This window comes from Drosophila willistoni (assembly GCF_018902025.1).
Source record: "Drosophila willistoni isolate 14030-0811.24 chromosome 2L unlocalized genomic scaffold, UCI_dwil_1.1 Seg168, whole genome shotgun sequence".
Taxonomy (NCBI): Eukaryota; Metazoa; Arthropoda; class Insecta; order Diptera; family Drosophilidae; genus Drosophila; species Drosophila willistoni.
This window is the reverse complement of record NW_025814047.1, coordinates 12,761,959-12,787,896: the sequence shown is the minus strand read 5'-3', so window position 1 is coordinate 12,787,896 and position 25,938 is coordinate 12,761,959. Positions and strand designations below refer to the sequence as shown.

Below are 25,938 nucleotides of genomic sequence, written 5' to 3'. Positions count from 1 at the left end.
GGGCTTAAAAAAAGAGTTTTCCGCCGCCACGAAAAATTGAATTGAATTGAATTGAAAAAAAGAAAGCAAATAACCATCTCTGTTTTCCTTCCGATTCTACTAATTTAACTGCGGCCTAACGATCGGACGCCAGACCGTAAACCAACCGCTCGGCCACGGGTGGTGGTTTTTTGTCCGCTAAAGGCAAGACTCCATGGGGTCGGAAACTTTTCCTACTCTGTGGTACAAACATCTAACCAAATTTATAATGCACTCTGCAAAGGTATAATAATAATGTGAAGTATCACATGAAAGCAGATGTGTTTAGTATGGTGGTCTGCTAAAACAAAACCTAGTACCAATAAAATAAACATCCAATTCTATATATGTACATGCATTCAAAATTTATAAATTAATAAATAAAACATAATAGTAAATTAATACTGCAGAATCATATTTTTTATTAGAATTTTATTCTTTTTTCAGATTACTTATTGTTTGTATGGTTTTCCGCAAAAAAAATCTCGTTCGCGTTATTTGGAAAATCATAACGCTGGGCATATACCCTTAACTTTGGAAATTGCAATTGGAGTTTTTGACATTTATGCACCTGACCCACTACCAGATTTTAATTCATATAAAATAGAGTCAATTACAGGTGATATGGAGCAATTTTTGCTTAACCTTATACAATTGCTTCCAAAACAAAATGATATACATTTTCAAATTCAAAACATAGACGACTTTATATCAGGAGCACGTAAGGATCTGTCCAAAGATTCACTATTATTGCGATTACCATTCAAAGTGAAAAATATTTACTACTTGCTGGCAGATTATTACTTTAAAAGTCGCGATTTCTTAAAAGCTATTAAGTACTATATTACCGATCTGGCTGTAAATTTGAACCGATTTGATTCCTGGGCTGGAATATCATTATCAAAAGCGAGCATTGTTGAGACACAAATAAATGGTCTGGACCCATTAGAGTGAGTAAAATATTTAAACTTCCTTAATAATAATGTTGTCGTGTGTTAGAGTTGTTAAGGCTGATGTTAGTGATTGCTAAAGTTATAAGTTAAGTTGCTATGCGTCTATGTGTGTAACAAAAAAAAAAAGAAGTTTTTTCTAGCTGTGCTGCAGCCATTTGTAGTTACTATATTGTTTTGTTACGTTATTTTACAGTTTTATAGTGTTACATAACTGCTCCAATTTCAGTCATCACACCCATTTTACTCAAGGTCCAGGTGGTCTAGAGGTCGAAAATTTACACCTGTTTTTTTAAATTAATATCTTTGAATATGGTGCTAAAATTTATAGCCATTTATTCACCTATTTTACGATAAAATTCAAAATCTGAAAAACTGATTTTTAAAAGCTTCCATTCTTCTTCGCATAGAGACTCGATCGATCTTCTAGAACATTTGCAGTCTCTATATTTGTAGAAATATTTTTAATTTTCCTTAACCAATTGACTAACAATATCGGCTTCATTTTGGCCACAAGTCTGAAGAAATAAATATTTTCCGACCATATAAATGAATGAACTACGGTTCGACGACACACCTCAACACCTATTTAATTAGTAAAGTGAATTTTCTTGCCCTTTTGCATCTGTGCTAACAATAGATCACCTATCATATCTCTGCCAGCACGTAAACCAACAACTTCCAACTAATTAACTCCATAACTGTCTTAAAAATGTTTAATTTCGGGCTTAGGCTGCTCCAGTGTAAAACAATTTTGTATTATTAGATTTACTCTGTTTTTAACTATAAGTAAAATTATCACAAATCTAATAAAATCAGAGGGCCGAGGCTAACTTCGAATGCGCTGAAGATTCTATACCCTTGCAATTTTTTTTTTTGTTAATCTTTCCTAACATGTTGTCAACGTCAATGTGAAAAAAGTTTTATATAAAACGTCTAATGTTCATGAAACAGCAGCCTACAATCCTAGACTGGAGCAATCTGGGGATGTAGCCTGCTAAGTAAGCTTTTGCTCTCTGACGTGACGGTCGTGTTTATGCACAGCTCCTGAGTTTTTATTAATATTTATTGTTTTCTCTCAATTTTTAATTGTGCTTAGTTTCTTTACGCTTTCGCTGGTGTTGTTTGCTTGACACCCTTGCGTTTTATTTCCATAATTCGCCAAATTAAATAGTTTAAACAGTTTTTTCTGTTTCGTGATTAGTGCTTGGTGCATTTAATTTTTTTTTCTTTTTATTTTTCTCTCCCGTCATTGCTTCTGCAGTTGCTCCCCTCATCGCCCCCATCATACCATCAGTGCTAGTGGTTTTGTTGTTCTCTCTGCTTTGTGCTTGTGCTCAGCTTCTCTCCCGCGTAATCACTTTTGTAAGGCCGCCTCTCGAAGCTCGGCTTATAACTGTTCTTGCACTCTCTTGTGCTGTGCACTCTAGCTGTCGCTTTGTTTTATTTGTAATTATTGATTTCTTATCGATAATTATCTTTGTGATGTGTATTTAAATTTTTCTATTTATTCTTATATATATAAATTTTTTTTTTTTTTTTCTTGTGTTTCTTTTGGCTTTTCAATGGCTTGTTTTCTACCTACTTGCAAGCATTCTGATCGTTTTGATGATCAGTATAGATCAATATCTTGTTGGCTTTGCGATAATCTTATTCACTTAAAATGTGCTGGCCTCAATGGCCGCGACTACGACAAATTTTCTGGTTTGTCTGTGTCTAAGCCTGAGCTTGGCTTAATGCGCTGGACTTGCCAGCAGCTTGATTTTAGCCGTATATATAGGGATCTTCGTTTTAAGTTTTTTTCTTTAAACAAACTGGTCAAACAGCTGTCTAACGAGTGTGACTCTAGCGTACATTTATTGTCGCAATTCAAGTTTGTTCCATCTTCTGAGAAGTTGCCCAAGAAATGTACCCTTGAGTTGCCTTGCAAGCAGTCGCCAGCATCTTTTTACACCATCTTTTTGTCCCTCTTTATGCTCTTTTTTTTCAGATTGAAGTACCCATTACAAACCCTGGTGTACCTTAGTCTATCCCTCACGGGAACTCTGATCAATCACAGGATCATGATGGCTCTCAATCACTTGCGGATCCCAATGCTCCTCCGCCTCCCCTAACTGTTATGCCTCATCGCAAACAATTATTTATCTCTAGGCTTGCTCCAGATACTTCTGAGTCGTCTGTGGCAGCTTTCATTGGTAATATATGCCCTGCTAAGGTTTTAATTCAAAAGTTTAAGCTTTCTAGGCCTCGCGAATTCTCCTCTTTTAAAATTACAGAGGGCCTTACAATTCCGAGTTTGCGCCCAATAAGCGCTCCCGTCCGTTGCCTGTCCACCTTCCTAATTTATCTTCTGCTTCAAAAAACTAATAACGTCTAGTCTTTGTAAGTCATCAAAATGTAAGAGGACTTCTTACCAAGCTCTCGAACCTGTTCTGTGATAGCCAAACCTTTTCGGCTGACATATTAGCTTTCTCTGAAACTTGGCTTAACTCCTCTGTTTTGGATAATGAAATTCTTACTAATAATTTTATTTCTTATAGACTCGATCGTGTTGGTCGTCGTGGCGGTGGAGTACTCATTGCTGTTAACTCGAATCTGTGTTCAAGTGTTGTGCCGATTGATCTGCCCTTAGGTGTTGAGTTTATTTGCGTCAAAGTTACATGTTCTAACTTTAGCCTATTTATCTCTTGTTCATATATTCCTCCAGCTTCTGATATCATGATCTACATGCACCATGCTGATGCTTATAATTTTAGGTGATTGTAACTTGCCTAATATATCTTGGCTTGTTGATGATAATCTATCTTTCTTAATTCTTTTATCTCAACATGTTTTTCTTAATAGCCTACTTGAATGTCCGCTATATCAGTTGAATTCTTTCCTTAACTCTTCTAAAACAATCCTTGATCTTGTTTTTGTCTCTGATCCCACTGTTAGTGCTGTATCCCGAACACAGCCCCTAATGACACCTGAAGATCCTTATCACCCTACCATTGAAGTTACTATTTCTTACAATTCCGTTACTAATTCATTTAATAACATCGCAAATTCTCGTCGTAGATGTTTTCGTAAAAGAAATTTCAATCTTCTTAATAGCCTTTTTTTCTTTTGATTGGTCATTTCTATTTGAGTGCTGCGATATAAATTGTGTAGTGAAGTTTTTCTACTCTGCTCCTAATTCTCTAATTGATAAATGCGTTCCTTATGTGAATGTCTCTACTGTAATATGTTCGATGTAGAATCCTTTGAGATGTAGTATTTTTGGGTTTAATAAAATAAGACACAAGCAGGTCTTGTCGCTTTGAGTATGGTTTATTGAATAATTCTTAATTCTATTACAATTGTTCTCTATAGCTAAAACCGTGTAGCTGCGCTGCTGGCAATGAAGGCAGAGGAGCGGTATGCTTATGTATAAATGTATAATGTATCATTACGTAATAAAACTTTATCTCCTAATTCTAATTCGATATCTTTTACCTTTCTATCATATATTTCCTTATTTTTTGCTTTATGCTGTTCTAACATAATTCTGGCTCTTTTATAAGCCTGTTCTAATCTAAATTTTGATTCCTTAACATAATCTTCTATGTTATATAGTGGATTTATATTATCAACACTATTAAAATGTTTGAGTAAGTTCGCAGTTTTACTAAATACCAACTCATATTGACAATAATCATGTGCCATAGAGGATGTTGTATTAAAACAATATCAAAAAAACAAAACAACAAGTATCGTATCCATACATCCCAGTTTGGTGATGATGTGCAGTTGAAGTTATCTTTTTAATTTGCAAGTTTTGCATAAATCTTCAATTATTGAGTTTCTATATTCTGTTCCCATGTCCGAAATGAACGTCTCTATTGGACCGTACTGCAGAATGAAATCTTCAAATATAGCTTTCGCTACTGTTTTTGCACTTTTGTCTTTTATTGGTATTATTACAAGATAATTAGTTAGATCGCAGATTAAGGTTACTGCGTATTCATTTCCGTGTTCTGATTTTGGGAGTGGACCGATCGTATCCACAATTACCCTGTCGAAAGCCAGTTGCGGCGTTTCAGTTATGATTAATGGAGTTTTTGTGTGCTTTGTTATTTTTGCTTGTTGACACTTATTACATTTTTTTATATATTGAGATATATCTCGTGTCATATTCCTCCAATAGTAATGCCTTTTTATTTTGGCCATAGTTCTTAATATTCCAGTATGACCTCCTTGTATGGGGTCATCGTGGAACGTAAACAGTATTGCTTCTTTTTCTTTATCGTTATTTGATTATAAGGTCACCGTCTTGAGTAGCGCTACTCTTAATAATTGTAAAATCTTATTGCCCATATTTTTGAAAGATTCTATTGAGATAGTTTGAAAGATCTTTTCGCTCGGTGCCACTTTGACTTGACTGATGTTGAGTATACCGGCTTCTTTTTCGAGCCTTTGAAAAAATTGACCTAAGTCGAGAATTCCATTGGTATACATATCGCAAATGTCAATTCTTGCTATAACTTTCTTGCCATGTTTGAATGTGGTTAAAGAATCAGTTACTCGCAAGTTCACTACTTTTTGTACTTCGTCGTTTACAATGACGTCATACACATTGGGCTTAGAAGCATTAAGAGCTTGCTTTTGCAACTCTTTTATATTATTTTCTTTTTCTTTTCCTGCGCAGGAATTTGACTGTTTACTTTGATTTCTGGAAGTGACTCTCAGAATTTTGTGACTGGTTGGTATATTTTGTAAGTCCTGTATCGTTATTCTCGATATCGCGTCGGCTACCAAATTATTTTTTCCCTTTAGATATTCTACCGTAAAATTATATTCCTCTAATTCAAGTCGCATTCTGGTTAGCTTGGAACTTGGGTTTGCCATTAAAAACAAATAAGTTAATGCTCTGTGATCTGTTTTGACAGTAAAATGTCTACCATAAATGTATGGTCTGAAATGCGTGATTGCCCAGTGAATTGCAGCTAACTCTTGTTCAGTTGTACTCTTATTACTCTCAACTTTGGTGAAAGGTCTAGACGCGTATGCTACTGGAAGCTGTGGTCCATTTTTGTTTTGCGTGAGGACTGCTCCACATGCATATTTACTTGCTTCTGTGATTATGCAAAATTTTTTGCTAAAATCTGGGTACTGTAACAGAGTTGGGTTCATTAATGCTGATTTTAAATGCTCGAACGCATTTTGACAATCACTTGTCCATTCGAATTTAACATTTTTCTTACATAATTTTGTATAAATCTTCGATAATAATTGCAAAATGCAATGAATCTTCTAGCGCTATCCGCATTATGTGGGACTGGATAATTTTGAATGACATCATTCTTTGTGTCATCAGGCACACAAGTATTCCTTTATCTGTGCATTTATGTCCCAAAAAGGTGACTTCATGCATAAAGAATGAACATTTTTCAGGATGTAACTTTAGGTTGTGTTGCCTACACTTCTCAAAAACATCTGTTAGATTATTGAGCATATGTTTTTCGGAACAACCTATGACTATTAAGTCATTCATGTAAAGGAATGCTTGCGAAGGTTCAAGGCCTGTGAATGCTATAGTCATCATTCTCTGGATCGAATTTGGCGCTATTTTTAAACCGAATGGTAATCGCGTGAACCGATATTTATTTATTTTATTTATATATTTATTTATTTATTTACGTCAACTAACACAGCAGTCGACGAAAAAGTTTAAGCTAAGACAGATAGTAATTAATTGAAAAAGATAGCTTAGCTATATACACAACTAAACATCCCCGACCCGGTGGAGGTGTTTTATTTGCATAAGGTGCCAGCTATGCCCCGATTCACAGCCAATGTGGTCAGGGATGAGTTGCAGCCAATCCAAGTCCAGAATATTATTATTGGTTTCGCTGTAGATGATTAAAAAGTATAGCGCGAAGAGAAGTGACAGAAAGATGATGACAAATTAGGTGAGAAAGGTTGGTAAAAGATTGGCAAAGAACATGAAAAGGTTCATGAAGAGAGTAGTTAGTCAGACATCTACTAAGGTGAATAGGAAAAAAGTTTCTGGTCCGACGTGAGGGAACACAAAAATATAGCGTATCTAGTAAATTAGTAGAAATGACTTCGCCGTTGACTAGTTTATGGAGAAAGAGAATGCCAAAAACGAGCCTACGGTTGTAAAGTGAAGGAAGATTAATAAGAAGAAGTCTGCTAGAATATGATGGTAGGCGAAGACTCGGGTCCCAATTAAGACCGCGTAACGCAAACTTAAGGAATTGCTTCTGTACCGATTCAATACTACGCTGGTGAACATCATATTGCGGATTCCACACTGGCGAGTAATATTCTAGTGTAGGGCGAACTAACGAAGTGTATAAAACCTTTGTTACATAGGGATCATAAAATTCTTTGGCCCAACGTTTAATGAAGCCAAGAATGCTGCATGCTCTATTCAAAATAGAAGAAATATGATTATTAAATGAAAGTTTTGAGTCAAACATCACGCCTAAGTCTTTGAACGATGGTACACAATCTAACAGAACAGACTTAACAGAGTAATGAGCTAGGAACGGAGACAAACAACTAAAAGTCATAAAAGAACACTTAGAGGCATTAAGGTGTAATTTATTATCGTGGCACCAATCACAGAACGCATCGAGATCTGATTGCAGGTACTGTTGGAAAGAAGGATCATTATAGGAATAACAAATCTTGACGTCATCCGCAAACATGAGCACGCGTGAATGAGCCAAGGCCAAAGGCAAATCATTCATAAGCAGTGTAAATAACAGTGGGCCCAGATGACTGCCTTGGGGTACACCTGATGTAACTCGAACAGTTTTAGATATCGAGGAACGAAAAGACACCTTTTGGGTTCTGCCAATAAGATACGACTTTAACCAAGCCAACAGTTTTGGGGAAAAACCCATTATGTTAAGTTTGGCGAGAAGCATAGAATGATCAACCGTATCGAAAGCCTTACTAAAGTCAGTATAAATAACATCAGTTTGACACTTTTTACGGAAGCCATGGGGTACAAGGGTAGTCAATTCTAAAAGGTTAGTAAGCGACGAACGACCTTTCATGAATCCATGCTGACAAGGAGAAATAGTGGATCTGGATAGGTGTTGAAGGGAAGACGTAATAATTTTCTCAAACAGCTTTGGTATTGCCGAAAGTTTGGCAATGCCACGGTAGTTAGAAACATCCGATTTGCTACCCTTTTTAAAAAGCGGAATAATAAAAGACTCCTTCCAAATATCGGGAAAGGTACAAGTCTCACTCGATATAAAGAATAACCGAGTTAAAGGCTTAGATAGGGAATTCGAACACATTTTAAGGATGCAACTAGGTATATTATCAGGACCGGTAACGAAGGTAGACGTCATAGATGACAAGCTAGAGATAATGCAGTCTTCAGTAATACTAGGAAAAAACATACAATTTAAATGTGGGATTGAAAAGGGATAGGGTGTGGGTTCCGAAACAGTAGTAGAATAAGTCGACTGAAAGAATTTAGCAAACAGATCTGCAATATCTGAATCATTATTAGCAGTCAGGTCATTAAATCTGAAGGTGGAGGGTAGTACATTAGAGCGTCTTTTAGAATTAACAAAGTTATAAAATCTTTTGGGGTTCCTATAAAATTCAACCTTACAGCGAACGATATAATTATTGTAGCATTGAGTGTTTAAAAGACAAAATTGAGATTTGGCTATACAGTAATTTGCATAGTCAAGTCGCGAACCAGTTATTTTAAATCTTTTAAAATATCTCGATTCAATGTTACGGAGATTAGAGAGCCTACGTGTGAACCAGACTGGCGCGCTGGAGACGGTAGAGACATTCACATAAGCACGATCTATATCGCAGCACTCAAATAGAAATGACCAATCAAAAAAAAAAATAAAGCTATTAAGAAGATTGAAATTTGTTTTACGAAAACATCTACGACGAGAATTTGCGATGTTATTAAATGAATTAGTAACGGAATTGTAAGAAATAGTAACTTCAATGGTAGGGTGATAAGGATCTTCAGGTGTCATTAGGGGCTGTGTTCGGGATACAGCACTAACAGTGGGATCAGAGACAAAAACAAGATCAAGGATTGTTTTAGAAGAGTTAAGGAAAGAATTCAACTGATATAGCGGACATTCAAGTAGGCTATCAAGAAAAACATGTTGAGATGAAGGAATTAAGAAAGATAGATTATTATCAACAAGCCAAGAAATATTAGGCAAGTTTAAATCACCTAAAACTATAAGGAAATCGCGATCTTTCAGACGATTAAAAATAGTTTGCAAAGCATCAGCATGATGCATATAGGTCGTTATATCAGAAGCTGGAGGAATATATGAACAAGAAATATATAAGCTAAAGTTGGAACATGTAATTTCGACGCAAATAAACTCAACACCTAATGGCAGATCAATCGGCACAACACTTGAACACAGATTCGAGTTGACAGCAATAAGTACTCCACCGCCACGACGACCAACACGATCAAGCCTATAAGAAATAAAGTTATTAGAAAGAATTTCATTATCCAAAACAGAGGAGTTAAGCCAAGTTTCAGAGGAAGCTAATTTGTCAGCCGAAAAGGTTTGGCTATCACAGAACAGGTTCGAGAACTTGGTAAGAAGTCCTATTACATTTTGATAATGAATGCAAAGACTGGACGTTATTAGTTTTTTGAAGCAGAAAATAAATTGGAAAGGTGGACAGGCAACGGACGGGAGCGCTTATTGGGTGCAAACTCGTGTACAACTAGGCCCTCTGGCCAGAAATTAGTGTCAACCATAGCTGAGAAATACTCATTAGGTACTGTAATTTTAAGAGAGGAGATTTCGCGAGGCCTAGAAAACTTAAACTTTTGAATTAAAACTTTAGCAGGGCATATATTACTAATGTAAGCTGCCACGGACGACTCAGAAGTATCAGGAGCAAGCCTAGAGATAAATAATTGTTTGCGATGAGGCACTACAGTTAGTCAAGGCGGAGGAGCATTGGGATCCGCAAGTGATTGAGAGCTAGCATGATCCTGTGATTGATCAGAGTTCCCGTGAGGGATAGAATGAGGTACACCAGGGCTTGTAATGGGTACTTCAATCTAAAAAGAAGAGCATAAAGAGGGACAAGAAGATGGTGTAGGCGAAAGTAAAATGGGAGACGATGTAATAGAGTGTGCTGGCGACTGCTTGCGAGGCAACTCAAGGGTACATTTCTTGGGCGACTTCTCACAAGGTGGAACAAACTTGAATTGCGACAATAAATGTACGCTAGAGTCACACTCGTTAGACAGCTGTTTGGCCAGTTTGTTTAAAGAAAGAAACTTTAAACTTTAACTTTAAATAAATAAATAAATAAATAAATAAATAAACGAATATCCCTATACATACGGCTAAAATCAAGCTGCTGGCTGGCACAAGATGGGCAAGTCCAGCGCATTAGGCCAAGCTCAGGCTTAGACACAGACAAACCAGAAAATTTGTCGTAGTCGCGGCCATTGAGGCCAGCACATTTTAAGTGAATAAGATTATCGCAAAGCCAACAAGATATTGCTCTATACTGATCATCAAAACGATTCGAATGCTTGCAAGTAGGTAGACAACAAGCCATTATAAAGCCAAAAGAAACACAAGGCAAAAAAAAAAAATAAATAAATTTATATATATAAGAATAAATAGAAAAATTTAAATACACAGCACAAAGATAATTATCGATAAGAAATCAATAATTACAAATAAAACAAAGAGAACAGCTAGAGTGCACAGCACAAGAGAGTGCAAGAACAGTTATAAGCCGAACTTTGAGAGGCGGCCTTACAAAAGTGATTATGCGGGAGAGAAGCTGAGCACAAGCACAAAGCAGATAGAACAACAAAGCCACTAGCACTGATGGTATGATGGGGGCGATGAGGGGAGCAACTGCAGAAGCAATGACGAGAGAGAAAAAATAAAAAGAAAAAAAATTAAATGCACCAAACACTAATCACGAAACAGAAAAACTGTTTAAACTATTTAATTTGGCGAATTATGGAAATAAAACACAAGGGTGTCAAGTAAACAACACCAGTGAAAGCGTAAACAAACTAAGCACAATTAAAAACTGAGAGAAAACAATAAATATTACTAAAAACTCAGGAGCTATGCAAAAACACGACCGTCACGTCAGAGAGCAGAATGATATGAGCCATTACATGTGGAAAAGGATGTTATGTCTCGTGACTCTTCTTCGAGTTCAATTTGATGAAAACCTGACATTAGGTCGAGGCATGAAAAATACTTTGCTCTACCTAGTTAATCTAAAATGTCATCAATTCTAGGTAACGGAAATTTATCGCACAAAAATTTTTTATTAATTTGATGATAGTCAATTACTAATCGCCATTTTTTATTTTCGGAATTTGGTAATGATTTTTTCGGTACTAATGAAAGTGGTCTATTGTAAGGTGATACAGACTCGACTATTTCGTCTTTTATAAGCTTTTGGACTTGTCTTTGTATTTCGTCTTTCTGACTATGAGGATTTCTATAATTTTTAATATATATTGGTTCATCGTCCACCAGTCTTAATTTTTGTTTATAAAAGTTATTTGTTGTTATTGATTCGGTTTCTAGTCCGAATACATTACTATATATCTTGCACAACTTCGTAAGTTGGCTGTGAAACTGTGGGGGAAAATTTTTTGATAACGTAGTTAGTACTGCGTTTTCACGCTGTTCGTTATTTGCTTCGATTATTTCGTAGCCGGAAAGTGGTTCATATTTCAAACTTGATATGTTTATTATTTGATCTATATTTGTAGTGTTTAGCAATCGCATGACTGCGTTTTGGGGTTAGTTATGGTATTTGCTAAATAAATTTGCTGAATTTCCTGATTTGGGATCAATACACTGTCTTCTTGTGAACTTATTTCAATTTTTCGGACAACTTGGGATCTTGCTGGCAAAACTATTGAATTGTTACCAGAACTGTACGATATTGGTACATATATCGGATATTTTAGGTTGTTTGGTCTAATTATTAACCAGTCTTCGGACGGATTGAAATCTAATTGACAGTTGTATTTTCTTATGAAATCGATTCCTAGTATTCCATCACATGGAATAGCGAATTGTGTATTAACGTTGTGAAAATCGTGTGGGATTATATATTTTGAAAATTGGATTTTAAAAGAAGTAAACCCTATAGATTTAGTTACTTCTTGACTGATTCCCTGTATATTTATGATTTTATTGGTTTGAATATTTTGAAGATTATCGGAATTTCCTTTTACAATAAATATTTTCGCTCCTGTGTCTATTAAGAACACTAACTTTTTTCCTGTTGCCACATTCGTGAAGGTAACAAACGTATTTGATTTAAACTGATGGCGTGAATATTATTACTCTTTACTGCTGAGTATCTAAAGGAGCTTGGGAGTTTTCCGAGGCATTCTGTGCTACCATAACATTATTGTTGGTATAACCGTTTTGTCGGTTATTTCCTCGGTTACCTCTATTATTCTTGTTGTAACCTCTGTTGTTTCCTCTGTTATTATTACTTCTGTTTTGCTGGGAATTTTGGCCGTTATTGTTATTATTATAGTTATTGTAATAACCACGACCATTGCCTCTACCGCGATAATTATATTTGTTATTATAATTACCACGGTTTCTTTGGGCATAATAGATGGCATTATTTTGGAAGCTATCTGTGGATCCCGTCTCTACTGAAAGAGTGGTAAATCTAGTGATTGCTTCTTTAGCTGATTGAAAGTGTCCTGATTCCATTAATAATTGGACTCTTTGACTTTTGGTATGACCTACCATAGCATTTACTGCCACTTTGGTAGTGTATTTTATTGCTTCTTCACTTGGAAGACCGTCGGAAATATATGCGCCTTTAAGGGCGTCGGTCAACTCACTAATCTCCTTTGTGTATGAAACACAGTTATTGGGGTTTCTATGCAGATTTTTAATTTTAGCTGTTAAAAGATCTACTGAGTCACCCTTGAAGATTGTTGATAGTCTTTGTATTACTTCATCAATCGTTTTTTCTGAGCTTAGGCTGCTAGCCGCTTGTCCTTTTAATTTTGATTTTATGAGTTGGATGGCTACCGCTTCGTGCGGCTCTTTTATGGTGTCAAGAACGCGAAGCGCTCCAATGAAACCTGGTAGACTTTTAATGTCACCATCGAAGTATGGTATCAGCTTGGTCGCTGTATTTATGAATTCTACCCTCGTTTGTGTCATTGTGCTTTCTTTTGGAATGGCTGGTTTGTTATGACTTATTATTGATTGATCAGAGCTCACTGATAGTTCCTCTTAACCTATTTCTTCATCAGCCATTGGTTTCGTTACTTCTTCCAGTGATATTGAACTTTCCAAATCAATTGTTTGTTTATATTCAATATTGTATCTTTTCAATACGGATTTTGCCTTTTGTTTGCATTGATCATAGAATGCATCTGCGGCTGTTTTTCGTCCCGCACTTAGTTTACTGTAGTGTTCTATTAACACTGCTCTGATATTTTTTAGACTCTCTATTATTATTTTCGAGTGTTTTACTATTGTACTTTGGGATGTTTCCCTATTCTGCGAGAGGCATTTACAAGATTTATTTAATTCTTGTGCATGTATTCTAGCTTCTCTTATTATATCATCCCAAGTAATCATATTTTGTTAAAAGAAACAATTTACACTCTCTTTTTTTTCAATTCCGTGAGAGATCGATTGTCTCTATGGGTTCTTCAAACATTTTATGTACCCATGTGGGTAAAATTCTATTTTTTCACTTTAGGCGATTATATGCTTCTACTATGGATCTTTCTATCAAGTTGGCTATCCTTGATTTGAATTTTCTGTTATTCACAATCCAGTATTTAATTTCCTTATATTTTGGATTGGTTTCACCTCTGTTGAAGAGGAAATCTAAGAATGGAACATATTTGTTCAAATATTTAAGTTCTACTCGATCCATTTGTATATTATATTTAGGCCGTCTGCTCTACTCTGATATTTTTCTTGATTTTGGCTTTATTTTCGCAACAACTTATTATTGTTGAGCTTCATCCATCAGGTAGAAGCGAAATGTGCCTGTTGAGTTGGAAAAACAGCATATATTTGGTACAGTGACAATAAAACTCATCTGTACCATTGCACTTCCTTTAACTGGGAATTCTTCTCCCGTTAAATCAAAGTATGCTAATCTTATCTGAACTAGGTTTATCGAACTTTGTGCCGATTTAATATTATCCCTACTAAAAACCTCAACTAAATCCGCTGGCATGTTGGGATTCCTATTTACTATCTTCCTAAAATAATTGTCTAACGTACTCATTTTAATCAACAAATATATATATTTTATTCAGCTTAAAAATTTGTTTTTTTTTTTTATTTGGAAATTGATATATATATTTTTTTGTTGTGATAATATTTTTTTTAAATGCACTTTTATTACAATTGTTGCATATGTTATTTAGATCTTATCAAGATCATTAGTATGGCTTAAAGCTCTTTTTGTTACACATTTATTGTGTAGTTTGTATGCTTTATATAACACATATGCGCTCATTATTATTACAATTACTAATATAAGTGCATTTGTTGGTTTTAAATCTACATTCGATGACTCTATTTTATTAATAACGTTAGCAGTGGAGTCCACTGTCTTGGTATCTATTAACCCCATATTGGGTTCATTAAATATGTCATCAAACTTGCTTATTCTATTATCAAACATTCAAATTTTAAAATTGCTTCTCTTTTTATTTATTTCTTTGCTTAATAATTTTGAATTTTCTTTTGTTCTTTCTTGTCTTGTTCTTGTCTTATTTAGAGATAGTTTTTTTTTATATTTTGTTCATCTCTTTTTTTATACCATACACCCATAGGGTGAAATGGTATATTAAAGTCGCCAAATGTATGTAACAGGCAGAAGGAAGCATCTCCGACCCCACAAAGTATATATATTCTTGATCAGGATCAACAACCGAGTCGATCTAGCCATGTCCGTCTGTCCGTCCGTCTGTCCGTCCGTCCGTCTGTCCGTCTGTCCGTATGAACACCTAGATCTCGGAGACTGTAAGAGCTAGAGCCACCAAACTTGGTATGTAGACTCGTGTAGTATGTAGAGTGATCAAGTTTATTTCAAATTTTTGCCACGCCCCTTTCCGCCCCCGCAATTTAAAAAAAGCGTTTATCTCAAAAACTATTCCAGCTAGAGACACCATATTTGGTATGTATATTTGTTTAGTAAACACGCACATTTTGTATGTGTAAAAATTTTGCCACGCCCTTTTCCGCCCCTGTAATTTGAAAAACTTGATTATCTCCCGTATTTTTTTACCTTATGCAATTGGCACACCTAAATTTGTTACTAATATCTAGCAAAATACCAAATTTGATCAAAATCGGACAAAAAACAGTCGAGTTATGCATATAAACGTTTTTCCATAAGGCCGGAGTTGGCCGTTGGCTGGTGGGGGCGCTAGGGTGCTCGTATGATTGAGTGAGCGAGATACTAAGATATGCTTGTAAAATGCATGTGAAAATGCATTAATTTAATAAAGTTGAAATATTTGCTTTACTGGTGTATGGTATACCAAAGTCGGCGAGACGACTTACTTACTTCATTTTAATTGTTTTTGTTTAATTTTTCTTTTTACATATATCCCTGCTTAGTTTTGCGTGTGGTTTTCAGGCCACACTCTAATTGGACAGCTTTAATGCCGCACAATTGTATATAGTTTGTTTAAACAAAAATATATGCATCGCAGTGCATTACAAAAAAAATGTGGGACGCAGCGCATAGTTTTATAATTAATTATTTTGGTGGGCGCTCTTTGTAGCGCTATCGGTTCACTTCTAGGGCGCGTTCAAGCTCAAGTTCAGCTGCTGATGTCCGGGGCCTATGGGCTCAGGCGGTACCGGTGCCGGTCTTCGCACCAGATTTTCCTTTTGCGGTCGCGTAGCAGTGGCTACAGGTATATTCGCAATACGGCGAATATAGTGGTCCCTCACAGTCCTTTGGGCAGACTATTTTCACTTTTGGTACTTCCTTCTCAGGTTGTGGCGTTATTTTTAATTTCGTTTTTGCCACGTTGTGTATTGTAGAGTATGGGATTTCGGTTGTGGCTTTCTTTTCGCCCAATTGGCTTTTTATGAATTCTACCTCGGCGTATAATCTCACCGATGTATTCCAACTTATTATATTTGGGCTGTTTAATAGCCTCAAATATAATAAGCCTTTCTGGCTTTTAACTTCTTTACCACACCGGATTTTTTCCCATAACTCTACTTACTTTTGTTTATATGTATTTTGTTTTTCTTCATTCATTCTCATGATGCTGCCCAACGTTGGTGTAGTGGGCGGATTGCCTACCACACGTAAATAATATTCTGCTCAGCACCTCCAAACGTTGTTGCCTTTTATGTTCTAGGTCCGCTTTGCCTTCCGGTCACTTTTTATAAGTTAGTGACCACTGTCACGGTCGCCATGTAATATGTTCGATGTAGAATCCCTTGAGATGTAGTATTTTTGGGTTTAATAAAATAAGACACAAGCAGGTCTTGTCGCTTTGAGTATTGTTTATTGAATAATTCTTAATTCTATTACAATTGTTCTCTATAGCTAAAACCGCGTAGCTGCGCTGCTGGCAATGCAGGCAGAGGAGCGGTATGCTTATGTATAAACATATTTATGTATAAATGTATAAATGTATAAATGTATAAATGTATAAATGTATAAATGTATAAATGTATAAATGTATAAATGTATAAATGTATAAATGTATAAATGTATAAATGTATAAATGTATAAATGTATAAATGTATAAATGTATAAATGTAAAATAAATGTATAAATGTATAAATGTATAAAAAAAAAAAAAAAATGTATAAATGTATAAATTAAAATGTATAAAAAAATTATAAATGTATAAATGTATAAATGTATAAATGTATAAATGTATAAATGTATAAATGTATAAATGTATAAATGTATAAATGTATAAATGTATAAATGTATAAATGTATAAATGTAAAATAAATGTATAAATGTATAAATGTATAAATGTATAAATGTATAAATGTATTGTATAAATGTATAAATGTATAAATGTATAAATGTATAAATGTATAAATGTATAAATGTATAAATGTATAAATGTATAAATGTATAAATGTATAAATGTATAAATGTATAAATGTATAAATGTATAAATGTATAAATGTATAAATGTATAAATGTATAAATGTATAAATGTATAAATGTATAAATGTATAAATGTATAAATGTATAAATGTATAAATGTATAAATGTATAAATGTATAAATGTATAATGTATAAATGTATAAATGTATAAATGTATAAATGTATAAATGTATAAATGTATAAATGTATAAATGTATAAATGTATAAATGTATAAATGTATAAATGTATAAATGTATAAATGTATAAATGTATAAATGTATAAATGTATAAATGTATAAATGTATAAATGTATAAATGTATAAATGTATAAATGTATAAATGTATAAATGTATAAATGTATAAATGTATAAATGTATAAATGTATAAATGTATAAATGTATAAATGTATAAATGTATAAATGTATAAATGTATAAATGTATAAATGTATAAATGTATAAATGTATAAATGTATAAATGTATAAATGTATAAATGTATAAATGTATAAATGTATAAATGTATAAATGTATAAATGTATAAATGTATAAATGTATAAATGTATAAATGTATAAATGTATAAATGTATAAATGTATAAATGTATAAATGTATAAATGTATAAATGTATAAATGTATAAATGTATAAATGTATAAATGTATAAATGTATAAATGTATAAATGTATAAATGTATAAATGTATAAATGTATAAATGTATAAATGTATAAATGTATAAATGTATAAATGTATAAATGTATAAATGTATAAATGTATAAATGTATAAATGTATAAATGTATAAATGTATAAATGTATAAATGTATAAATGTATAAATGTATAAATGTATAAATGTATAAATGTATAAATGTATAAATGTATAAATGTATAAATGTATAAATGTATAAATGTATAAATGTATAAATGTATAAATGTATAAATGTATAAATGTATAAATGTATAAATGTATAAATGTATAAATGTATAAATGTATAAATGTATAAATGTATAAATGTATAAATGTATAAAAAAATGTATAAATGTATAAATGTATAAATGTATAAATGTATAAATGTATAAATGTATAAATGTATAAATGTAAAAAAATGTATAAATGTATAAAAAAATGTATAAAAAAAAATGTATAAATGTATAAATGTATAAATGTATAAATGTATAAATGTATAAATGTATAAATGTATAAATGTATAAATGTATAAATGTATAAATGTATAAATGTATAAATGTATAAATGTATAAATGTATAAATGTATAAATGTATAAATGTATAAATGTATAAATTATAAAAAAAAAAAAAAAAAAAAAAAAAAAAAAAAAAAAAAAAATGTATAAATGTATAAATGTATAAATGTATAAATGTATAAATGTATAATGTTTACATAAGACTATGTATGTATATATGTCGCCGCACCGAGAGAGTAAGGATGTATCATATTGCATATTGCGCCTGAGTGGCCGCGCGTGTTATATTTGCCGACGCAGCAATTGTCCAGCACCATGCACTCATGGGTAGTTATGTTGCTTAAGAGGCAAATGTAATTGAATGTTGCGCACATGCCAATTACTGTATAGCCAAATCTCAATTTTGTCTTTTAAACACTCAATGCTACAATAATTATATCGTTCGCTGTAAGGTTGAATTTTATAAGAACCCCAAAAGATTTTACAACTTTGTTAATTCCAAAAGACGCTCTAATGTACTACCTTCCACCTTCAGACTTAATGACCAGACTGCTAATAATGATTCAGATATTGCAGATCTGTTTGCTAAATTCTTTCAGTCGACTTATTCTACTACTGTTTTGGATCCCACACCATATCCCTTTTCAATCCCACATTTAAATTGTATGTTTTTTCCTAGTATTACTGAAGACTGTATTATCTCTAGCTTGTCATCTATGACGTCTTCCTTCGTTCCCGGTCCTGATATACCTAGTTCCATCCTTAAAATGTGTTCGATTTCCCTATCTAAGCCTTTATCTCGGTTATTCTTTATATCGAGTGAGACTTGTAGCTTTCCTGATATTTGGAAGGAGTCTTTTATTATTCCGGTTTTTAAAAAGGGTAGCAAATCGGATGTTTCTAACTACCGTGGCATTGCCAAACTTTCGGCAATACCAAAGCTGAGAATATTATTACGTCTTCCCTTCAACACCTATCCAGATCCACTATTTTTCCTTGTCAGCATGGCTTCATGAAAAGTCGTTCGTCGCTTACTAACCTTTTAGAATTGACTACCCTTGTACACCATGGCTTCCGTAAAAAGTGTCAAACTGATGTTATTTATACTGACTTTAGTAAGGCTTTCGATACGGTTCTCGCGAAACTTAACATAATAGGTTTTTCCCCAAAACTGTTGGCTTGGTTAAAGTCGTATCTTATTGGCAGAACCCAAAAGGTGTCTTTTCGTTCCTCGATATCTAAAACTGTTCGAGTTACGTCAGGTGTACCCCAAGGCAGTCATCTGGGCCCACTGTTATTTACACTGTTTATAAATGATTTGCCTTTGGCCTTGGCTCATTCACGCGTGCTCATGTTTGCGGATGACGTCAAGATTTGTTATTCCTATAATGATCCTTCTTTCCAACAGTACTTGCAATCAGATCTCGATGCGTTCTGTGATTGATGCCACGTTAATAAATTACACCTTAATGCCTTTTAGTGTTCTTTTATGACTTTCAGTCGTTTGTCTCCGTTCCTAGCTCATTACTCTATTATGTCTGTTCTGTTAGATTGTATACCATCGTTCAAAGACTTAGGCGTTATGTTTGACCCAAAACTTTCATTTAATGTTCATATTTCTTCAATTGTCAATAGAGCATGCAGCATTCTTGGCTTCATTAAACGTTGGGCCAAAGAATTTTATGATCCCTATGTAACAAAGGTTTTATACACTTCGTTAGTTCGCCCTACTCTCGAATATTACTCGCCAGTGTGGAATCCGCAATATGATGTTCGCCAGCGTAGTATTGAATCTGTACAGAAGCAATTCCTTAAGTTTGCGTTACGCGGTCTTAATTGGGACCCGAGTCTTTGCCTACCTTCTTATTCTGACAGATTAAGATTCAGATTCTTCTTATTAATCTTCCTTCACTTTACAACCGTAGGCTCGTTTTTGGCATTCTCTTTCTCCATAAACTAGTCAACGGCGAACTCATTTCTACTAATTTACCAGATACGCTACATTTTTGTGTTCCCTTAAGTCTGACCAGAAACTTTTTTCCTGTTCACCTTAGTAGATGTCTGACTAACTACTCTCTTCTCGAACCTTTTCGTGTTCTTTGCCAATCTTTTAACAACCTTTCTCACCTAATTTCTCCTCATCTTTCTGTCACTTCTCTTCGCGCTGTACTTTTAATCATCTACAGCGAAACCAATGAAAATATTCTGGACTTGGATTGGCTGCAACTCATCCCTGACCACATTGGCTGTGAATCGGGGCATAGCTGGCACCTTATGCAAATAAAACACCTCCACCGGGTCGGGGATGTTTAGTTGTGTATATAGCTAAGCCTTCTTCTTCAATTTAGCTTAAGCTTTTTCGTCGACTTCTGTGTTAGTTGACGTAAATAAATAAATAAATAAAATATAAATGAATAAATAAATATATTCACATAAATACACAACTAAGTATGTTCATATACTTATGTATGTACATTTATATATGCACATACAAATATTCATATAAGCAACAATGCACAGGCTAGAGCCAGGCCAGCGTGTGAACGGTGACTAAGCACTTTGATGTAAGCGCTCCAAATAATATGTATGTGCCTAATAGGTACCGTACTACCTATGTACATCTCTCTTTTGTAGCTGGCGCCTAAGTCGCAGCATAAGAATATATATGTAACAATAGGTTAAGCCAAAGAATATTATTGGAATAAAAATCAATCGGAATAAGACCACAAAACTGAACTGACGTGTTCATTCCTTAAAATTCATCTCAGTGGAACCCTGTCATTACATGGCGACCGTGACAATAGGCCAAGATTAGGCCTAAGCACATCGAAGGACCAAGGACTAAAGACGTCGAAGGACCAAAGAGAGAAAATTTTGTGTACGTATGTGTTTGTGTTAAAAACAACAAAAGAATTTATATAAGCACGAAAATGAGAAACGGTAACGATGGAGGTTACCGTAAAGTAGTTATTTCAAAGAGTTACCAGACGGAACCCGTGCGTTAGAGAAAACATAATTGAGATGTTTAGAAGTGAACAAAGTCACTCCCCTTAATGCTCGCTAACTCTAGTGCAAATAAGAACAAAATATTTAGAAATAGCTGAAGAAAAATTCCCAGCGAAAGGAGACACAAGAATGCAAATGTGTTTCTTGTTGAGTGTACCAAACATATGCTGCTACACAAATCCATTTCTACCTGATAGAATACAAAAAAAATTTTTTTTTAATTAAAATAAATACAAACATAATTAAAAAAAAAAAAAAGGAGAACACACACACACATACACACAAAAATATAAATAAACAGTTAAACAAAAAGGCACGTGTAAATGACTAGCACCGAACCGTAACATCCAGAGGACCTGGATTTCCTGACGGCTGTACGTACCGTACAAAGGGACGCACCCCTCCTCGAAGAGGTATTAGAGGTGTGTCCAAACAAGGGACCACGCCCACTCACGATAGCTGAGTACCGGGCTCGCCAAGAGAAGCGAAAAGAAGACCCCAAAAGGAAGTCGAGAGGAGGAAAATACGCCAGGCTAAGGCATGAGAGGAAGCTCCTCCAGGACCTCCTCCACACAGGACTTAAGGACTAGGACCGACAGCACTACTCAGAGTGCCTAAGGACAATACGGCCCAACTTCGCCAAAGAGCGAAGACACGCAATGAGTAAATATTTCTCTTGCCTCTATTTATAACTGAAATTACATTTAAATATTAAGATAGTATAAACATGTACGAGTTTGCACTTGTTGCACAGTACACTTACTAACCAACTATTGATAGGCTATTACTAAAAAACATGCGTAGGCATAGATTTAATTAAACCGTTGTTCAAGTTGTAAGCCTACGCATATATACTCTTCTATCTTTCCACGTCTCTGGCTCACAGTGCAAAACACAGTTGAGATAATTTTTCTCTCTTTCAAAATTTTTTAGTTATACTAAAATAAAAAAAAAATATATAGGGGAAAGTGGAGCTAATCGGCGCATGGGGCAAACCGTCGCAGTCGAATTATCTTGAAATATAATAGCACGATTACACAGTTTTAAAATATTTAGTTTAAAATGCTAAAACTAATGTTGGCGCAAAGTGGCGCACTAGTACAAATTTAAAAATGGCGTTTTAAAATCATAACTATATTTGAATAAAAGTCCGATATATAAACTAATTATTGATAAAAACAGTACATTTGCCAGAATCAGACGGATCAGAGTACTATATCATATAGCTGCCATACAAACGATGAAATTAACAATCATAATTGAAAGTCAGAACCAATCAACATTGTTGGTGGTAAAAAAAAAGTTTTTTTTATAAAACAAATTTTTTAATATTAAACTATATTCTTTTTTTTCGAAAAATCGCTTGTTTCTATATAAAAAACTTGTAAAACGCCGATGCACCACATTGCCCCGCGATTTTTAACAACGCCAATTTCGGGTATGTTCGAAAAAAACGCTATAGCTTTGCAACGGTAAATTATATCGAAACGTAACTTTGATCAATAGTTGGACAATGAATTAACCTTTCATTTAAATTCAGTACGAGCTCCCGATCAGGATATATTAAGGATTAAAAAAAAATGCGCCGATTAGCCCCACTCTACCCTAACAACCGAATCAATAAAATTTGTTTTTTCTTCTGAAACCAATAGAAAACAGGTCTAAACGACCAAAGAAAACAAAATTTTTTTTGCTAGTAAGATGGGTTCTCAAGAATCCAAAATAGACAACCCAACGGCTACTGTCGTCAAAAGCATGAAAATAGTAGATCACAACGAAAATTTAGAAGAAATAGGGATATTGTTGTTAGCTATCCTAATATTAGTAGCCTTAAATCTGGTGTTGAAATTATATGCAATGCATAATAAAATAATAAGGAAAAAATATCAGAGTAGAGCAGATGGCCTAAATACAGTATAAGAATGGGTCGAGTAGAACTTAAATACTTGAACAAATACGTTCCATTTTTAGACTTCCTCTTTAACAGAGGTGAAACCAATCCAAAATATAAATGAAGTAAGTAAGTCGTCTCGCCGACTTTGGTATACCATACACCAGTAAAGCAAATATTTCAACTTTATTAAATTAATGCATTATCTGCATATCTTAGTATCTCGCTCACTCAATCATACGAGCACCCTAGCGCCCCCACCAGCCAACGGCCAACTCCGGCCTTATGGAAAAACGTTTATATGCATAACTCGACTGTTTTTTGTCCGATTTTGATCAAATTTGGTATTTTGCTAGATATTAGTAACAAATTTAGGTGTGCCAATTGCATAAGGTAAAAAAATACGGGAGATAATCAAGTTTTTCAAATTACAGGGGCGGAAAAGGGCGTGGCAAAATTTTTACACATACAAAATGTGCGTGTTTACTAAACAAATATACATACCAAATATGGTGTCTCTAGCTGGAATAGTTTTTGAGATAAACGCTTTTTTTAAATTGCGGGGGCGGAAAGGGGCGTGGCAAAAATTTGAAATAAACTTGATCACTCTACATACTACACGAGTCTACATACCAAGTTTGGTGGCTCTAGCTCTTACAGTCTCCGAGATCTAGGTGTTCATACGGACAGACGGACGGACAGACGGACATGGCTAGATCGACTCGGTTGTTGATCCTGATCAAGAATATATATACTTTGTGGGGTCGGAGATGCTTCCTTCTGCCTGTTACATACATTTTGGCGACTTTAATATACCATTTCACCCTATGGGTGTATGGTATAAAAATCAAATACTGGATTGTGAATAATAGAAAATTTAAATAAGGGATAACGCACTTGATAGAAAGATCCATAGCGAAAAAACAGAATGATACCCACCTGGTTACATAAACATTGATCTCTCAAGGAATTAAAAAAAAAAAAAAAGAGAGTGTAAATTTTTCAACAAAATATGATTAATTGGGATGACATAATAGGAGAAGCTAGAACACATGCGCAAGAATTAAATAAATCTTGTAAGTGCCTCTCGCAGAATAGGGAAACATCCCAAAGTACAATAGAAAAACACTCGAAAATAATAATAGAGAGACTAGAAAATATTAGAGCAATATTAATAAAACACTATAGTAAGCTAGCTGCGGGACATAAAACAGCCGCAAATGCATTCTATAATGACTGCAAACAAAAGGCAAAGTCCGTATTAAAAATTGAATAAAAACAAACAATTGATTTGAAAATTTCAATATCCCTGGAAGACAAAACCCAGTTAACGGCTGAAGAAGAGATAGATCAAGAAGAACAAGAAATTGGATAACCTCTGAACAGACAATAGAAAAGATTTTTAACAGTATTGCGACAAATGTAAAAACGGAATCAGTAGCGTCAATAACGGCAAAAATTAAAAACCTACCCCAGAGAAACAAAACAGCAAGTCAGTATGCCCAAGAGATTGAAAAGCTTACTGAATCTCTGGAAGGTGCCTTTATACACGACTGCAGACCTGTCGAACTAGCTAAAAGTATATAGTATTCAGTCGATACAGAGGCAGTAACAAAGAACTGCATAAACAATCAAGTGCATAACGTACTAAAAGCAGGTATTTTCCGTGACATGAAGTAGTACAGCAGAAACAGGACAGGCGAAAGAAAGTTATAGCAAGAATTGAGGTTGGAGATCTCTACACCAATGGAAATCTAGACTTAGGTCAGTTTTATCAAAGGCTTGAAAAACAAGCCGGTATACTCGAAAACAAACAACTCAAATTGGCACCGAGTGAAAAGATCTTTGAAACATATTTTTAATAGAATCTTTTAAAGAAATGGGCAATAAAATATTGAAAACATTAAGAGTAGCGCTACTCCAACCGGTGACCATTATAGAAAAAAATAAAGATAAAGAAGAAATATTGTCTACAATGCGGCCGTACAGGCATTACAAAAACATTAGCCAAAGTAAGAAGACACTATTATTCGAAAAACATGACACGTCATGTAAAAGACTACATTAATAAATGTGAAAATTGCCTAAAGTCAAACACAACGAAGACTTAGTAGTCATGTCTGCTATAGGACATACCTGCACCGTTTTGAACACGAAACCAGTGATGAATGCACATGGTGCCAAGAAGATGTGGCGGAATCTCCGGAACACATCATATTCGAGTGCCCGAGGTTCCAGGAAGAGCGACGGAATCTTGCGGTGGAAATTGGAGAGACGCCCACAGTCGCAAATTTGACAAAATGCATGATGACAACAAAACGATCATGGTCAGCAATGTGCAACTATGGATTAGAGACTATGAGAAAGCTGAGGCTCCTTGAGCGAGAACGCCACGCTGGATGGGCATAACTGATGCCCGCAATTATCCCTGCGACGCAATACCGCAAGGCAGTTCCGCAGGATTTCTCTACCCTCTATTTCTGTTTTTTTTTTGTTACTTATTTAGCCTATGTTATCCTATTTATTTTTATAACTTGCTACACTATATTTCACATTTTAAATAAACGAATTAAAAAAAAAAAAAAAACCACACGCAAAATGCACATGCGTAACATGAGCTAGAGCCAATCCAGCGTGTAAACGCTGACCAAGTACTTTGATGCAACCGCTCCAAATTATATGTATGCTTGTACTGACACTCTCCCTCTCTTTTGTAGCTGCCGCGGATGCGGAAG

At 34.5% G+C, this 25,938-nt stretch overlaps 1 long non-coding RNA gene across 1 annotated transcript in view; it reads left to right on the top strand.

The window, feature by feature from the left end:
* Window positions 1–468: 468 nt before the first annotated feature.
* LOC124459973 overlaps window positions 469–25,938 on the top strand; it is a 37,239-nt gene continuing 11,769 nt past the window's right edge. Inside the window, exon 1 of the long non-coding RNA XR_006953931.1 lies at window positions 469–968. This is a non-coding gene — a long non-coding RNA (uncharacterized LOC124459973). The remainder of the gene's footprint in view (window positions 969–25,938) is intronic.